This window comes from Anguilla anguilla, chromosome 6, assembly GCF_013347855.1.
Source record: "Anguilla anguilla isolate fAngAng1 chromosome 6, fAngAng1.pri, whole genome shotgun sequence".
NCBI classification, from domain to species: Eukaryota; Metazoa; Chordata; class Actinopteri; order Anguilliformes; family Anguillidae; genus Anguilla; species Anguilla anguilla.
Window position 1 is genome coordinate 17,641,263 of NC_049206.1, and position 13,800 is coordinate 17,655,062.

At 43.2% G+C, this 13,800-nt stretch overlaps 1 long non-coding RNA gene across 1 annotated transcript; it reads right to left on the reverse strand.

The window, feature by feature from the left end:
* Nucleotides 1-8,922: 8,922 nt before the first annotated feature.
* LOC118229295 lies at nucleotides 8,923-10,451 on the reverse strand. The gene is made up of 3 exons (XR_004765638.1): nucleotides 10,264-10,451; nucleotides 9,231-9,306; nucleotides 8,923-9,117 (listed from the first exon to the last, which is right to left on the reverse strand). It is a non-coding gene; the product is annotated as an uncharacterized LOC118229295 (long non-coding RNA).
* Between the last annotated feature and the right edge of the window lie 3,349 nt (nucleotides 10,452-13,800).

Sequence of the window (13,800 nt, forward strand, 5' to 3'; positions counted from 1 at the left end):
TTTTGTGTGTTGAAAGTACAAAAATATTTCTGTGCATTATCGTAAGAGCTGGATAGCGATGACCTAACATGTAATAAGGGAAGGTTTTCAATTGAATTAGGTAATGGGTAATGAGTAGCCAGTTTACTGTCGTTGTGGTGGGGGTGGTTATCATCTTATTTTATACACGTTTCTGTAATTTATATGCACAGGAGTGCATGCTAGCTTTTGTTTATTGATAAAAGAAAAAAAATCAAGCAACTTCTGGAAATGCTGTTGCAAGGAAATCCTTGTTTCAGTTACAAAAAGGTAGATTGGAAACACAACGCTTTCAGTTCCTAAAATGTTGCGAGTTGTAGAGTTGGCCAGCTGTTATAAAGACTTATTGCACTCCTCTAATAGACAATGACAGTTGTAGGATAATAAACTACATGCATGGTTATGAAAACCTTTAATCTATAGTTTACGTGCTATACTTACATTATTGTTATTCTTTTCCATCTGTTATCTAAACCTACTCTCCCAATTTAGGGTTGTGGGGGTTGGGTGGGTGGGGGTCCAGCATGCATTTGGGTGCAAGGTAGGAACCACACCTGGAAAGAGTACCAGTCCATCACAGGGTGAATATGCAAACACACACACTAACACCTACGGCCAATGCACCTAATCGGCATGTATTTTGGCTGTGGGAGGAGAGTTGAGAACTAAATACAATTCATTAATACATTTTAAGGCACATTATAGGGCTAGGAGGATTATAACATGTACCAGGCTACAGTTATACTGGAGGGAGTGAAACACAGCAAAATATTCTATGAACTCCAACTGTATACTCTGATAGAGTACATTTAATCCCTCATTGACACATATTAAACTCTGTTTGCGTTACTGTAAATTAACAATGATCATTTTAATGTGAACAAACCTCCAAACAGCACATCTGTTGCATCTCTCAGCCTTCAACCTTCCTGCATTCTGCTTTCAGACTACATTGTATTTCTTGTTTTTCATTTGCCAAGCACAGTAAATATTCAGTAAATATTCTGTCTGCAGTACCTTCTGTTTTCCTTCTTACTGTCATGACTCAATGAATCAGAATGGAGAATCAGAATCAGATTGAGTCAGGGAACTGAACCCACTCTTGTGCTTTGAACATCACATTGTTTTTTTTTTTTTTTTTTAAACAATTTACAAGTACAAACACAAGTGTTCTTATCTGTTTGTGTAAATTCTGCAACTCCCCACTCCCTCCCCGAGTATCATTAGATGGTAAATCAGAATGGAGACTGTCAGTATTTCCCCCGGCAGAATTCTAAAACAATTTGTGCCTGAGAAAGACGTGGCCTTCTTCTTCATGGAAGAGAAAGTGTTATGGTATGAATTAGTCAGAACATCTGGGAAACCAGGGGCCAGAAAGATCAGGGTTATGTAACCAGAGAGCAGGCTGCATGACTCATGAAATAAGTTTTTCATTGGAAAAACGTGAAACAGCAGAACAAAATAAAGTCATTGTTAAAGCTTTTGTCTTTTCTGCAAGTAAACAGTGGTAGGTTAGCAAATACTAATTGCTAAGGCTGAGTCTGTTCTCCATATTCTGTTCACATGTCAACAAGCAAAAGCTAACACATTAGATGTAGCATACTGGGAACATACTAGAAACTATATGGAAAGCAAAAGTGCTCTTGACATCAATGAGTTGAAATTTTGCTACTGCATGTTAAAAATCAGTGAGCGATATAGTTTTTTGCTGGCTATCAGCATAATTAATGTATTCACATGGAAACCATGTATGTGAGTGATATGGTCCATTCTATAAACGGGTTATTGAACAAGTCCACACACGCTGAAATCCAACAGCTGAATCTTGCTTGTCTGTAACTTAAAATTTGCACCAGTCTAATATTGTCTGTTAAATTTTAATGAAATAATACTGAAATACTGCCTATTAGGAAAAAATATTGGGAATGGTGTTTCTTGGGAAGATTTCTGAAAAAACATTGCATCATCTGAAGCATGCCTATTAGTTTTTCAACTTGTATAGACGTAATAAGGAAAAATATATTTGCTCAAAGTTATTTCTCCTTGCACTTTGCATTCTATGAACTGATTTTTCTTCTAGGCATTTATGGAATCGCACATGACTTGGTTCCTATTTGTAAATAAAATGCATGTGAGGGGGAAAAACTCTGCAACCAAGCTGAACTGAAAATACTTTAAGTAACAATACAACTATTTCATTTTTGCAGGGTTATAGTTTGTACAAAGCTGGAAGTCACAAAATTGTAAATGAACTCTAGGAAAAGGCAAAGAATATAGACAAGTTTCCTGCATTCAAGGATAACTCAGTGCCTTTTGAGTGTAGACTCTTGTTCAGGTTCACAGTATAGGCTGAGCCAATAATAGTATCAAAGGTTGGCTTGGCATAAGTTAGGTCAGAATAATGTTCACTACGTGAAATGAACTGTGTTATTGCCTATAATTAGCTGTACGAAATTAGTATTGTACTTTATTGAACCAGTGTTTTGTAGTTGTCCAGTGACCATGATATGCACTTTTTGTACGTCGCTTTGGATAAAAGCGTCTGCTAAATAAGTGTAATGTAATGTAATGTAACGTGATGATATTAGAACACTGCTGTGGGTTACATCTAGGATTCAAACCTACAGCTTGCTGAGTACTGGCCTTCTAACTGATTAGCCTCACTGCCACCACGTTCAGATAAATTTGGTACCCTGTTGTGCTATCTTCAACAGCTTGGAAACAATTAAATGGATGTCTGCTGCTGTGCGGTGGCTACCTCTGCAGCCCACAAGGCAACTTTGTGCCGTCTCAGAAAGCAGCAACTTTGTGCATTTCTGGCTCCACCTACTGGACACAACCAAAATCAAACCAAAATTAAAACTTGTACAAATAACAATGGTACAAGGGGTGAACACTGAACGGGTTTAAATGCAGCCAGAATGTGATGTCTCGGTGCTTACAGAGAAACGATACCTCTTTGTTCTGCACAGTCAAATTCGGCATTCACCAGCTTGCCAGGCCGTGTGAAAGAGAGCTCTGTGCAGTCATTAACGCCACTGGCAATGGGCCTGTGCTTGGTGTGGCCAACTCTATCACACACCGCCGCTGGAGTTCCTTTAACATTATTCTCAAGTTTTTAATGAGCTCCATTAGATAGTCAACAGTTCACTTCCCAGTCAGATTTGTTCCTGCCAAATCACCCAGGGTTCACATGGGTTCAGGTGATTTCTGAAAAAAGGGGTGCTCGCTTCCCTGCTCTACTGCAAACACATTTCCCCTTGACGGGGTCACAAAATCAAGGCCCTTTCAGCACTAGGCCCCCCTGACAGGCCGCGTTTCTGTTTGAAAATGTCATAACAAAAGCTGCGGTGTTTCGACGCCTGGAGCTGTGTGCATTAGCGCTTTCCCTTATTTGGGTAATTAGCCATTCCCGCGGTTCCCGTGGAAACTGTTCAGGAGTCGCAGGGAGCGGGCCGGAGCCTTGCTGGCTGGCAGGGAGCGCGCGAGGGGAAGTTTCCTCGCATTCCCGCTCGCTCCCCTCGGACCGCTCCGCCGCGGCCGCGCTGAAAGGAATACTGCTGATCTCCGCGTCCAGCTACGCCGCACGGAGCAGATCCACCCGCACAACTCCCACGTCCGGAAAACCACAAAGTCTGTTCGCACAGGACCGCTGGCCCTCAGAGACCCCCCTTTTCTCCAAGACCACATGAGTTATCAGCACGCTCTTCAGAAACGCTCTTCCTTTCTGTATATTAGATTGGAATAGCACATTTCAGAGGATTTCTGCATGAGGCCACGCATATGTCTAATGGTCTGTGCCAGTACCTGAGCTGGAGTTTTGTTACATAGCCGATGAGGGACAGTGCAGTTCTAGAAGATACTAAACAATAGTGTAAGGACTGCTAATGCTCTGGCTAGTGATCAGGATGTACCCAGTAAATGTGGTCCAGCTGGCCCATTGGTGACTTTATTAAATACTTATGTTTGGGCTAACTTTAAATTTACTCATCAGTAACCCCAAAGGGCTAACAGCAGTTCTCCAACACTGGCCACCAGCAATAGGCCAACCACCCATGCTGGCATTTAGTGTTGTTTGAAAACAAAATAAAGCTCATTTTTTCGATCATATGGGATGTATCAAACAGCGTTCCAATGCTGGTAGTTGACATTGGCCTAATTTGACATATGGCTAATCTGCCATAGATTATCCACAGTTGACTCCAGATGCTAAAGCACCTGTGGAATGGCAACATTTTGACTCAGGAGATGTTGACATGCAGGTGGTCAGAGCACAACCAACAGAGTGGCCTCAGATGGTGACTGTCACCTACTTCTATTAGCACCGATATCCAACATCAGACCAACCGACTGATAGATGTTTACAGGCTGCTATGTTGGAACTTTTTCCATTGGATTCAGGCTGAATATGGCAGTTTTAAGCATTCCGGAAAGCAAGATGGTTTATTTTCACATCACCACCCCTGCTCTCCCTGGTGCACCTGCCCTTGTTCTAGTATATTCTAGAATCATAAATAAATCTGCTCCAGAGTTGCTTGTGGGCCGTCTGACGCTTTTCTGCTCTGTGGAATTTTACATTGAGATTTTGGGCAGTGTGCCGCAATGCATCAGCAAACCTGTTTTGTGTGCCACATGCCACGAGGCTCAAGTCATGTGACTCATGATGACTGTCCAGTATATACTACAAATGTTAAAGTATCTTTTCCTGTATGTCATTGTTGAATAACACTTCCTGTCCTTTAGTCATTCTGTGAAATGGCAACGGAAACAAGAAAGGAGAGTCAAAGAGCCCTCAAGTCTTTCAATAGTTCTAGCAGGCAGTGATATCAGAGTTTCCAGCTTAAATGGAATTCTTTCCATCGAGAGTTAAGGGTTCACCTAACTCCCGCACTTTACATTCACAAATACTAAGGAGCAAACAGGATGTCCAGAAGAAAATCTAAACCACAGATATATATTCTTCCCTGTGTTAGAACTGAAGACATCATGGGTAAAATTTCTTACATGGTTTGCCATGTGCTGTGGTTTCCTCATTGACCTCAAGCAGGTACATTTGCAGGATGTTATTTAGGCTACATTTTACAAGTATGCGGACAGGAAGAATTTGTATACAATAAGGCCAATCTTAAAGCTGGCCGAGCTTTCAGAATAGTAAGTCTGAGAAAACAGAACTCCAGCTGTTGTTCGAGGAGACTGAAATGAGAATTTGGGAGTCATGTTACTCTAACATGTAAATAAAACACACGCGAACATTGGATTTCAATTTAAAATACTTGGCACCGTGCGCAGCCAATAGGTTCCTGAAATGTGCTGGCAGCTCACTTAATCAGCTTTAATCAGAACCTGCTTTCCAGCGCCAAGTCTCCCGGCAACATGTGGGCAGGGAGCGTCATTAAAATACTATGCAAAACCATTTCGAGAAGATTCAAAGCAGATGGCTCTGTGTGTTCCCACTTCAGGCTTAAACTTCAGGCCGCCACCAGCACAATGAACCTGTATATTTGGACTTTTGAAAACTTTTGAGTACAGTTTTGGTGTGAATTTGGAATACTACTCGATGCTCTATTTGTTCATTTGCGAAGAGAATAAAATATATAATTGATCCATGGGAAAACATGGATGTTGCATCAGCGCAAAAGCATTCTTGTGTTCACAGAAATATCACAACACCTAAGTAACAACAGCAATAAGAAAATTATGGTCTGTGACCGATAATAACTGGTCTTCCTCTTCTACTTATTATTATTCCAAAGTCGGTGAAAAAAAATAATGATGCTATCTTCAAGTCCAAGCCAAAAGACAGCAGGAGTAATGGAGCCACTTGTCCACCGAACTTTTGGAGACAAAAAAGGTAGGATGCTTTACTGTGGTGGCAGGTGGAGGCTTGGGACATGGGCCATGAAGTACCCTTAATAGACTGCCCTCCGTGAGAAGTTTCTGGGGCAGATTCTTATGTCCGAACACCACACAACCTTATATGGCCTGCTGCATGAATGCCTTAGATCATATTCTAATTCGGCAACTGTCCTCCATTACTTTTATGCAGCCGTCCTCTGCGTTTCAAATACAAAACGTTAACAGGGGCTCCTAAAATCCCGACATTAATCTCAGTTGTAAATATTGAATTGCTTAAGGGTTTAACAATGGACACGCTAATGAAAAAGTGAGGCTTTTACTTCAGGAAAAGTGCAGTGTGTTACAGGGAGAGAGTGATTGAGACCACATTACCCTGAATCAGAAACAGGTTAGCTTTCTGCTCTTCGTAGCCTCTTTCATCTGTCACTGCTCCACCTGTTTCCAGTGACAGAGAACTTCCAAATTGGTTTCAGCTGTCTTTCTCCGATTAGAGCACTTGATAATAGTTTTTCTGTTTGAGGAAGATGTGAATATCTTTGAATCTTTATTTTGTCACTCACCCACATAATAAAGGAGGAAAGCAAATCAAATGTATTAATGCATGGAGAAACAGATAAAGGTAAAAGTAAACCTCCCGTTTGAAGAGGAAAAATATTGTGTGTGATTGTTATTTTGGATGTTTGTTTTTCTAATGCGAGTGTTAACTGATTCAAAGATCAGCCAGCATTGTGTGTCTGAGTTTAATTAGGCCCCTGCCATCTCACTTGCTTCACAATGCTGTTATTGTTATTGTTCATCCGGAAGCCATTAAGAATAACACATTAAATGAGTTGAGAAGAGATGTCTTCTTCAAATGTTCCAGATGGGAAGGACAATTGCAAACAGTGGATGACACAGGGAACCGCGTGAACTCAATTCAGCCGCTTCTTGCATTGCAGCTGTATTATCTCTCATTAGAGAGATAAAAATTAGGCGGATTGGCAAGCTGCCAATTGAGTTTGTTCTAGTACATCTTACCCTGTGCAAAGTAAAATTGTTTTAAAAATCTATCCTTAAAGCAGATGTTCACCCTGACCCCAGCACTTAAATGTAATAGGTGAGTAAAAATAGAGACCCAGGGCCAGGGTTTTGATTGGCTGGAGGCCTGTCATCCAACCTTCAGTGAGTGGCACATCGGTGGGCCGAAATCCGGCGATACCCAATCATGGAGGAGGGAAAATGCTATGCGCCTAACAAACGTGCTCAGATATAGAATGCACAAACAATAACTGTGCCAGTGAACGAACCGACTTTGTGAAAACTTATGGACAGCAATTAATGGACTGTGACTAAAGAAGAGCACCCTGTTTGAACAAAGTGTGTAAATGTAGCCCAAGCATGTGGGGAAAAGCAGACAAACAGAAAGAGAAACGAAACTGGAACAAACCACAGCGGTTGGGGCTTGATAGCCTAATAAATGAGCGCATGTTCCACAGGCTTTCATGGGGCATGGACTCCCTTACGCTGTATCGGAGACCGCTGGCTGGAGACACGGCGCTCAAGAGAGGAGCCGTTGTTGTTTTGATAATAAAAGTGAGTTATGAGGAGGGTGAATAAAAGAGAGCTTGTGCTGGGCATTATAAATTACCAGAGTTAAAGGTGCAAAGCCCTTGAGGGAGATACATTACGGCGAGACTTCATACCGCAGGCGTCCGGAGATTTACGCTAGAGGTAGTTTGTTAGAAAAACTTCCTCGTGGCAGTCTTCCGCCGCGACCTGTTTTCCTTCTCCCGGAGTTTTAGTATTGGGGGCACTTCCTCTACAGGGGGAAACCGGAGTCGGGGTTTGACCGGGCGGACCGGGGGTCCCAGTGTGCGCGCCTGCCTGGCTCCACTCAGCGTCTGCGACACCGTCCCGGGACGCCACTAAGAATAATGAGGTCCGGAAGCCCAGGGACTTCAATTAGTTATAGTTTGGAGCGAAGGTCAATCAAAAACAGCATGGCTGGCTCTCCTCGAATACCCCAGCCTAAAAAAAAAAAAGACAAGTTGCAGGCAACACATTCCATCCTGTCGTGCAGGCGATAGCTACTCTGATTTAATCAGTTAATTTGCAATTTATTAAATTATTTGTATTCATAATTTAATGAAAATGTTGCAGAAGTATGTCATTTCTTCCTGCTATACATCAGCTCTAAAATAGGTCAAACCTAATTGTATGTGATGCGATTCCATTTTTTTTTAAATGTAACTGAGCAGGTCAATAATGTTTCTATTCATTTTTACATTGGAGACAATAGTATATCATTGAGCCTTTCAGCGAAGTTCACCAGAGTTCACAAATGTGCCTTCATCATCTTAATGCATACTGTCAACTGTCTTCCATGTGGCCTACGTCGTTCTTTTCATTCGTTTTGTACTGTTAATGAAAACCAAAACATGACTACAAAAAGCTGCGGCTCGAACCATTTCTCACCTAAAATGCATTATGAAAAGCTTGCATGACTGTCTGATGAGTTCACATTTCGCTTGCTTTGATGTACTCAGATATAGTCTCTCGCGAAACGGTTCCAGAAGGTCCAGAGATGTCAGTTTAGCTTTTTCTGAAGAGTGGCTTCAAAAACAGCCCGCAGAGTTTTACAGAGTCGTGAAAGGGCCTTTCAGGACACCTCGTTCGGAGAACAGTGGGAAGCAATATCCTCCAAACCACCAAAAGTCAAGATTTTTGTCTTACATCTTCTGTTGTTTGCTTCACAGGACCATCCAGAAACCATATTCCCGATTAAATGAAACCCAGCATCTCTCAGCATATGCAGTGACACAGCTCCTTGGCAAAAAATTGTTTGCACAGTTTGTGCACTCCTTTCTTTGTATTTAAATAATTTCAAAACATCAGTAATTCAAAACAAATGTCTCCTCACCTAGCCACAATCTGCTCTGCCCTTTGGACTGAGTAACAAATTTACATAAGTGGTTACTTTTACATTTTTTTACAGTTATCCTGGCAGTCACTGAATGTTTTGCAGCAAGAATGTTAAATAAACAAATGCAACATTTGCTGAAATTCCCAGATTTAATGACAAAAATTGCATTGTAGTGACACTAAAGGCCATACTAAAACAAATAGCAAATGTAACAACATGTTGCATCCCATTTCTTAGTGAAAACTGTGGACATTTTTTTGTGACAGGCAGATAATATCACCAGACAGATATGCCACGCGCTCCTCCTTTGGTCAGTGACAATACCTTTTACATGCCCAAAACTATAAAGGAATAAAAAATAAAATTAGATTTACATATGTGAAATTATTAATTACAGTTTTTAGAATATTAAATTAACAGGTTTATATATGAGCTTTCAAGAAAAATATTCAACCTGTGGCGTGGTTTCATTTTTCTTCAATTTCACAGAACTGGCAACAGCCAGACTCCTAAATGTGGGTTCGCCATAACTATGATTGACAGAGGGGAAGACAAGTATGGGTCAACAAAGGAAGTGAACAGCAGAGGGTGATAGAGAGCTGGTTTTATCAAGCTGTGTGGACAGGATGCCCAGGTAATAAGAGGGGGGTTTAGGTGACGCTCATGTGTTTTATGCTAACACACAGTTGCTAACTAGCAATTTTCCTCCCACAGTCCAAAGAAAAAAAGCAGATTAGGCTAATTGCTGGGCATTAACTCAGTCATCTTACCCTGTACAAATAAAGGTTAATAAGTAAAGGTTAATAAATAAATGATCATTAGTTAGTCTGTTACAGATCCTATTTGCTATGTTGAAATCTGAAAAGCAAGATTTTATTTGGCGCAAAAATGGCAAATTAATTCCCATATTAGTTATGACAAAGTCATTATGTGCACAAAAAGGCTAATACGATATTACAGACAAGATGAATTCCCAAAATCATATTCCATGGTAAAATAGACCTATCTTATAACTATTCAGGCCAGCAACCCTATAGGGCTGTTATTGCTGCCATAACTTACTGTAGCATCATTCAGTAGCTGGCAGGGTCTTATGAAGCAAGTACACTCCTGCGTCGTGTTACCCAAATCCTACAGTCCTTACACTACAGGAACGCCAGATAATGTATCGCTCACTGACAGAAATTGGCCAACCGTGGGCACCAGAGGCGTTGTTGAGGGTATAGCCAATGAAGAGTTAACCCAGGGATTGTAGCGCAACTCACACCTGCGCTATTAATGTTGAGACGAAGACACCAAATCAGAGTAGCCCATAAAAATATGGTCCGGCCTAATGTGAATCACTTTCCATTACTATCAAGCAGGACTACTGTGCAAAACGTTAGCTGTTAATACATTCAAACAGTGATGTATATCAAGCAAATAAAGTTAGGCTAATATCATTGACACAACCATCTGTATTAGCTCAGACCGGTATCGCGACGCACCATCAGCGTTCTGCTGGGAAAGTTACTCCGCGCTGTTGGGAGCTTCAGCGTCTGCATACATATGGTTTGCTCCTCAGCCATAAAGATCAGTCATAATCTATTCTGTTACATTGTGGTTATAAATGAGGGCCCTCGAAGGCACATTCTTTAAATAGTTCCGGATGCAAGGGGAAAACCTGTCCCTCGGAGTAAAGCTATCGTCTATTAAATGCTGACGACGTCTCGAACATACGTCACGTTCGCCACCATAATTGTCCCGCGCTCCCTCCAGAGCTGTGTTTAGTGGTAGGCTTGCGGTCGAGGAAATGAACGCGCTAATTCATCCGATGCTGAGACTCCACAACAGCTGCTTACACATGATCAAGATGCCCTTTTAACTGGATAATTTACGCTCCCCCTTTCTCTCTTTAAAGCAACTTAGCGATACCATTGTCCTACATCATTAGAAAAACAGAAGGTTATTTTTTAAACATATCTCGAGTCGCTAAAAGTCACAAACACTCCTAATTAAAAATTTAGGGCAGGCATTCCCAAACTGTGATCTGGGGGTCTCTTGGGGTCCATGAAACAGTCCCAGACAAACCTACCAAATTTGGTGATTCTGGGCCATTCCAGTACATGGTTTTTTGAGGTGAAAGGGGTGAAAAATATCACGATAATAATAAAAGGAATCCTAACAAAAACAATAGGGGTCCAACCGCTTCACTGCTTGGATCCCTAATAATAAAAAGAATGTGAAATGTGCATATTGGATGACTATTTGATTTCCTGTTTTACTTGCACTACGTTTACCATATGCTTTGTCACATGCTCATGTTTCTTCATATGCATATGTCTGCCAGAGCCTTTGTCTCAATGGTGGAAACCTTAATTCTGCACATTCGGGTGCCACATCAATCCCGACAGTCGTCACTATTGGCCAGCAATGCAAGACAGTAGCACCTCTGACTGTTCAGGTAACTTGCGGGCAGCTTGTGTGAAGTTACTGTCCTCCTGTTACAACACCATCTTGTACGCAGCTTGGATCCATTGGGTTTGATGTTTGTGAATAAAGACGGCTGTAACTCGTCAGGAAATGGCATGCTAATCTTCATCTTGTTTCATCTTAAAACATGGTAACAAAAATTGTTGCAGGCCTAAGTTACTTCCTAACATTAAACCAGTAAAAACGGCATATCAAACCTCTGGTGCCATAGGCCTACCTCCATGATATCACTGTGAAACGCACCAATGTAGGGAATCCAAGAGTCCTGTCGTGTACTTTTTTATGTTCCTGTGATGCAGATCACTGTCTGGGAGCTCTTGGCCACCGAGCGTATTTCACCAGCTCATGCTGTTGATACTCAGCCTGAGTTAGCGCTTCGCGGCCGAGAGCTCTTTTTTTGGCCCTCCTTCCCGCACACTGCTAACAGCTGTGCGGCGTTTCACTCAACTTGAGCTTTTAAACAAGACCCTCTGAGGGCGAGCCAATGGCGCTCATTAATAAAACCTCCGTGATCTCGCAAATATTTGTATGCGTTGGCAAGGCCGTCAAGCTCCACAAGATGGTTTCGGGGGGGGGTGGCAAAGGAGAAAGAAAACCGAGGAACCACTTACTGGCGAATGGTGGTCGATCGAGAGGCTTGGCTTTAAAAAAAAGAGGGTCCTGCGCTCAGACGCCGTCCCCGACGCCGTCTCCACGCACGGCAACTCCTCGCTAATGGCCTCCAGATGTGGGAGCGGAGGGGCGGGCGGGGCTCGCGCGCCGTCTGCGGGCGGAGGGAGGGAGACGCCTGTCCGAGGGGAGCACCGTCGGATGGGGGGGGGGGGGGGGGGGGGGCTGGCAGAGGGCCGGGGTCCAGCCGTGGGTCGGCGGCCACGCACATCTGGAAGCACTTCAGGTCAGCGGCGTGGCCCGTGAAAAGGTTATACGGAGAGATGGACGTCTCTGCCCCGGAGAGCCACGGCACGGACAAGTGAGCTTTTTGCCCTCCCCCCTCCCCGGTTCCCCTTCCACATCCCCCCATTACCTGTCCCCAGAGAGGAGTCATATTGACCAGAGGGCCCCAGGTTCAAGGAATTAACTGACTGTGGGGCTTTTTTTTGCTATTATCCTGTACCACCCTTTTCAGTGCTCGACACAAATAACTAAGCAACTGACTAGGCAAATAAGCAACCTTTTTTTTTGGTAATTTGAACCTATTACAAATCGGCGACGGGGGATTCGGAAATCTCACCACCTCATCACCTCGTGTCACGCACCCTGACAAATTGCTGTCCAAAATGACACATAGCAACAAACTATTAAGATGCGACTAGTCACGGATTGGCAAGACGTAGTACAGAGTCAGGATAAAATTATGTGTTAAAGAGAAGGGTTACGGGAAAAGTTGATTTTCCCGAAATGAGAGCAAATCTTTTACAGGCCCTGGTGTGCCCTAGATTCTGGGAAAGACTCGACTCGTGAACTTACAAGACAATAAAGATTCCATTTGGAAGTAGATGGAAAAGCACTTGGGGGCACATAAAAATGGTTACTAGGGGAATGAACGCTGAGTTTTAATGTGGGGTTTTACATTTATATCAGAATGTTCAAATGGGCCTTGTCAAAAAAACCCTCTGCGTTAATTTTGACAAAGTTACGAAACTCAGAAGACAATGTCAGAACGCTCACGTATCCATCAATAACATCAGCAGATGGAATCAGACACGAGCAGCTTGTCAAATGTGAGAGGAGGGTCAAGTTAGGGGAACCGTACAGTCTAGCTGTAGTGGCAAACCTTGAGCAGCAACATTGAAGTTTTAGCTCGTGTATATATTTTGTGTTATTTATGAGTCAGTTTTACCACATTACATATTGTCACTGTAATTAATCTTTAGAATGTTTTGTAACTAAATATGTATCATGCCTACGAATGTGTGTCCTTCAAAGCTAAGGACAAAAGATGAGGTTGAACCTCCTCCCCCAATCCCCACAAGTCTCATGCAGCTGTAAACCACTGAAAGACATGCAGCCAGTGTAAACCAATTGATTGAGATAATTGTGCAGGGCCAGCGGAGTGTTTACCCCGCAGATCCGACCGGGGTCCTGGTTGCAGAGAGAGAGAGGCCTGTTTTTCGGCAGCTGTAATAATTCCCCTGCACTGTCAGCCGGGTCCGCATTCCTGTCCGCAGCCCCGCTTTGTTGTTGATGGAGGGGAGCGAGGCATTCCGGAGAGGATCGGGGGATCCCGCGGCAGATCAAACGAGCGCGCGCAGCCCGAGGAGGGAGAGTCGATGGCACCGCGTGGGCAGGGCCGGGCTGGGGCCTGGTGCTCGCCGGGGCTCCCGCCCCGACAGCTGCGCCCCCGCGCGGGGGGCCTCTCCGCAGGCGAGCCTGGGGAGATGGGGGGGCGTGGAGGCCCTCGCACGCAAACACTGTGCCCCAGCTGGGGCGATCCTGCGCGTGATCCAATAACAACTCAAGGCTAACAGACTTAACTGTTCTGACTGAACTTACTTTTTTTCCCAGTTTACCCACATTCTGTTAAACAAACACAAAACAGCACAGTTTAGACC